This window comes from Mustela lutreola, chromosome 3 (genome assembly GCF_030435805.1).
Source record: "Mustela lutreola isolate mMusLut2 chromosome 3, mMusLut2.pri, whole genome shotgun sequence".
Classification (NCBI taxonomy): domain Eukaryota; kingdom Metazoa; phylum Chordata; class Mammalia; order Carnivora; family Mustelidae; genus Mustela; species Mustela lutreola.
This window is the reverse complement of record NC_081292.1, coordinates 45,293,540-45,298,416: the sequence shown is the minus strand read 5'-3', so window position 1 is coordinate 45,298,416 and position 4,877 is coordinate 45,293,540. Positions and strand designations below refer to the sequence as shown.

Here is a 4,877-nt window from a genome sequence, read left to right as displayed (position 1 = left end):
AACATATTCTAATGCTAGAAAACATGCAGTATTGTTGAAGTGGAGGAAAATCTCAGAGCTTCTGAGGCTCTGTCATGCTGCAAAGGACTATTTCTCTGGTTCACTGAAAACAGCAAATAACAAGAGTCCAAGGATATCAAAGGACAGGACTGCTATACCCAGCTCTGACCTCCCCTGAAGCATGGCTGTTGTGTCCACAAAGTAGGATGTGAGGGGCACCTGGGTGGCTCAGTTGTTAAGCATCTGCCTTGGGCTCAGGTTATGATCCCAGGGCCCTGGGATAGAGTCCCACATTGGGCTCCCTGCTCAGTGGGAAACCTGCTTCTTTCTCTCCCACCCCCCCTGCTGGTGTTCCCTCTCTCACTATCTCTCTCTGTCAAATAAATAAATAAAATCATTTTTTTAATAGAATGTGAGGATAAAAAACACGCTATTCCGCTATTCTCCTAGTTAAAGAGATAGCAAGCCACCCCCCCACCCCGAAAGCTCCCTCATCAGGTAAATAAAAGTAGATAAGTGTGGGGGAAAATACACTTACCTACAGAGTAAAGATTCTGAGATACCAATGTAAGCTTATTTCAAAATGTTATTTCAAAAATGTTAACTAGAGTCGTCTGGTCATTTCTAATTACATCTTAATGATGTATCAAAATTCTATTTCTGTAGATTTAGCATTAATACTTCTAGTCAAAAGCATTAACTTTATCCCCGTGTATCTTAACCACTAGCACAACTACAGTGTATTATCTCTCAGAGTTGTTAAGCACCAGAAGAGAAAAAACTAGATATTCCAAAAGCAGGCAACAATGATGGCCCTTTCACACATCAGCATCCAAGTGGCTACCGAATAGTCCAGGAGTAATTCTAAAAATAAGGAAATGCATGCATTTTAGTAATTATGTTATAATTTTCACAGTTGAAATTTCCTTAAACATTGCACTTTCTTTGTAAGGGAATCCTTATTATTCTTACTGCAACCATGAGTCCAAACTTGAACGAGAAGCTCTCTTTTTCTTCTTCTGTGTTTCTTCTGCTTCTTTTTTTTTTCTGTTACTTTTTCTTGTTCTTCACTGCTTTTCTTCTTTTTTGCTTGTACCTTCTTAATATAATCTAATTCTAATAAGGACTCAGATGATAGATGATAAAGATTTATTTTCAATATATATATATATATATATTTTCAATATATATATATATATATTTTCAATATATATATATATATATATATATATATTGCTGAATCTGTTCATATCCTTTTATTTGTCAGTTGCGTCCTTTGACTTCTTTTTCTTTTTTAAACTATCCTTACTATCCGGTTCAGTTTCTGACATGGAACTTTCAGAAGCTTTTGTGAATGGTCCTTTTTGTTTTTCTTTGCTTTTTATCCTCACCTTTATAATCAGAAGAATTTCCAGAAGAATGACAGCATGGTACTGGCACAAAAACAGACACATAGATCAATGGAACAGAATAGAGAGCCCAGAAGAATGAGAGCCTGATGAAGAAGATACCTACCAGATATCTCCTTTTCTCTTTTCTTTTCTGTCTTTTTTTTTTTATGAGCTCTCATTTCCCCCTTAATAATTTCACCCTGTGTCCCTGCATCTTTCTAGTTCTTTCTTCCAGTTTTCATTTATTTTTTTCTTCAAATTCAGCCAATGCCTTGGAGCCTTTTTCTTTTCTAGTTGTTCTTTCACTTCTTCCCAGGTAGGCCTTGGTCACTTCAGATAATCTTGGATCATTGGCTGTGAACACTGGTTTGGACCCCTTGATCTGGGCATTGCTATTGGGTTCATATAGATTACTTGATTGTTCTGCTTCCCCGTGGTGTGGGACTGACTGAGCAGACACCGAGAGAGATCAGACCAGAGAGCTTTATGGCTTTTTTAGATTTGGGGGGCGGGGGACATTATTTTCTAGAAGTTTTTGTTGGGTGCCTGGGTGGCTCAGTGGGTTAAGCCTCTGCCTTCTGCTCAGGTCATGATCTCAGGGTCCTGGGATCAAGCCCTGCACTGGGCTCTCTGCTCAATGGGAAGCCTGCTTCCCTCATCTCTCTGCCTGCCTCTCTGCCTACTTGCCATCTCTCTCTCTGTCAAATAAATAAATAAATAAAATCTTTAAAAAAATAAAGGTATTTGTTGTTTTGGTTTTTCGGGTTTTTTTTTTTTCCACCTTTTTACTTTGGGATTTCATGCTTGTAGCTTTCCTCTATTATCTGCTGACCTTTGGGTACTGATCATAATTATGAATGAGGCATATGCAGCTGATGAGACATTTGTGTGGGTGTTTCTGGTCTAGCTGGCTTCTTTGAAGGGTGAGTGGCTGGGACATTTCAGGAGGGAAAATTCCTCATCTGAAGAACTTTGTCCTGAGGGAAGAAAGCTCCATTCTCCTGCTTGGAAGATAAAAGCCTGGTGAATAGCATTCTAGGACCCAAATGGGGAAACGGAGAGAGGAGTTTTATAATTCAGAATAGTCATTCACTTAATCTTCCAGTTTATAATACAGCACTCCCCACATCTATGTCCTGTGTCCCTGAGTTCAGAACCTACCCGGTTCAGCCTCTTCACAAAGAAGAAAGCTTCCAGCTTCTCCTAAATTGAAGGAAGGTGGTGTCATTACCCTGCAGTCAGCCTTCTGCATAGGGCAGGGAAGGGAGATCTGGGAACCCAAAGAGTTCTTAATCACTGTCTCAGCTGCATCTGCATCTCCCCCTTCCCAGTGTTACCATGGACTTAATTCCTCAAGACCCTCTGCAGTTAGATCCTTGATTCAGCTTGAATCCTGACTTCTTCCAACATGAGCTTGGGTTTCAGCTTTCTTTGAACTCTCCAATCAATTATCATTGTCTCTTGGCTTTCTTGCTTCTAATTTTTTTTTTTTTTAAGTAAGTTACTTGTTTGCTGTTGGATGTATCTCTTCCTGTTTGTCGGAAATCCTCTCATTATAATGTGAGTGCTTTATGGAGGGAAGGATGTTCAGTCCCTTATTGGGTAGTCTTACCATTTCCTACAGTTCTGTTAAGTGCTAGGAAAAACTCCACATGCAGGACCCATGGAGAAGAAGCCGAGAATGGCAGGAACAGAAGCAGGATGCACCTGCTTGCTTAAGCCAATGGGGATTGGCCCTTTTGGCCAAGCCTCTAGTTGAGGATGTTGGGAGTTGAAAGGCAGAATTCAAGCATGAGTGGCAAGAAAAGCAATTGCCCTGCCATGGTTGGCAGAGGAGAAGAAAGACAGATTCAGCTTTGTCCAGTGCTATTTTCCAATATTCAGGAAAACTGACTTCATCGGTGGGACAAAACAGGAGGGCCTGTGAGCCGTGGCAGGCCTCGGAGACTCAAGATAAAGATGTTTCAGGAAGTCCTTCAGCCTAGAACAGAATCTCAGCCAGCAACTGGCTGAACTGTAGAACAAGACTAGCTTCTCAGAGAAAGGATAGCCAATGCGTGGGAAAAATCGCTAGGCCTGTCTGAGCCTACTTGACCAGCCTGAGTTCTGCGCTATGGGCGCTACAAAGATTTTAACCACATTTACTGTATGGTTTATGATTTTACCCCACTTCTGGATAATGGAAGTTGGTATCACCCTTAAGGATTTGTGAAAACGAAAACAGTGATGACAGCTTCATTTTTTGTGTTTTGTTTCCCAAATGCAAAAGAAGCTTGTGGTGGCGTGACAAGCATTCCGTCTGTGGGCCATTGCTGTGGGCCGCTGACCCTGCTCGGGAAGCTTCACTGCTCTGAGAGAGAGGAAGGCTCAGTCCACAGACCCAGTCCTGCAGAATCTGAGGTAGAGTCCAGTCAAGAGCCATGTGGTTTTCAGCGGGCTTAGTAATGTGCCATCCAGTACACTTTGTTTCAAATGACGGTGCTGCTCAATCTGGTTTTTTCAGTTCAAAACCGTTAGTCAGATAAAAGTCTATGTTGCTTCCTCATGAAGGAACTGCTGTTGTAGGTCTTCCTCACAGACCAGGGACTGTTTTCTGTCACTCTGATGCCATGGAAAATGTCAGAGCAGAGAAATAAATCAGCACAGGTGTGATGATTGATTCGAAGATTTAGGTATGGAGATGAGTTTTTGAGAATTGGGGGTTTAGGCCAAGCTGATCTAAAAGAAGTTAATAAAATACCTCACACAATTTCTGTCACTCTCTCTTATCTTTATACCTAGGGCAATCAGGACTAACTCCCTTCTCTATTCAGTGCTCCTTACTTTATGATCTTATTTTACATCTCCACACTTTGGTGACATGATTTTTTTTAATAGACACACAAATGCTCTTTATTTCTCTGAATGAAAGGAATGAGACTGCATTGATATCAACAGAAAATATATTTTAAGAAAATTGTTTATATATCCTTTAACCTAGAGGGGATAAAACAAAATAATTATAATTTTAAGCCATCTTCCCTCACATATTTTGACCAAAAGAAAAATGTTTTTTGATAAACTACTGTAGTGTTCTTATAGAAAGGGGATTTAGGAGCGCCTGGGTGGCTCAGTGGGTTAAGCCGCTGCCTTAGGCTCAGGTCATGAGCTCTCCGCTCAGCAGGGAGCCTGCCTCCTCCTCTCTCTCTCTCCCCCTGCCTCTCTGCCTACTTGTGATCTCTCTCTCTGTGTCAAATAAATAAATAAATAAATGGAAATGCATCCCTTAAAAAAAAAAAAAGACGGGGTATTCAGCAATGACTGAAGGGTATCATCTCTTACCTATGTAAGATAATGTTTTTAAAAGAGAATTATAATATAAAAAGACACATGCTATTGAAAACGTGGGTATACATGTTGTGTTATAAACATACATAGAGTGGGGCACCTGGGTGGCTCAGTGGGTTAAGCCTCTGCCTTCGGCTCAGGGTCCTGGGATTGAGCCCC

At 40.9% G+C, this 4,877-nt stretch overlaps 1 pseudogene; it reads right to left on the bottom strand.

Moving 5' to 3' along the window:
- Nucleotides 1–781: 781 nt before the first annotated feature.
- LOC131827824 (protein FAM133B-like) lies at nt 782–1,817 on the bottom strand (annotated as a pseudogene).
- Nucleotides 1,818–4,877: the final 3,060 nt, after the last annotated feature.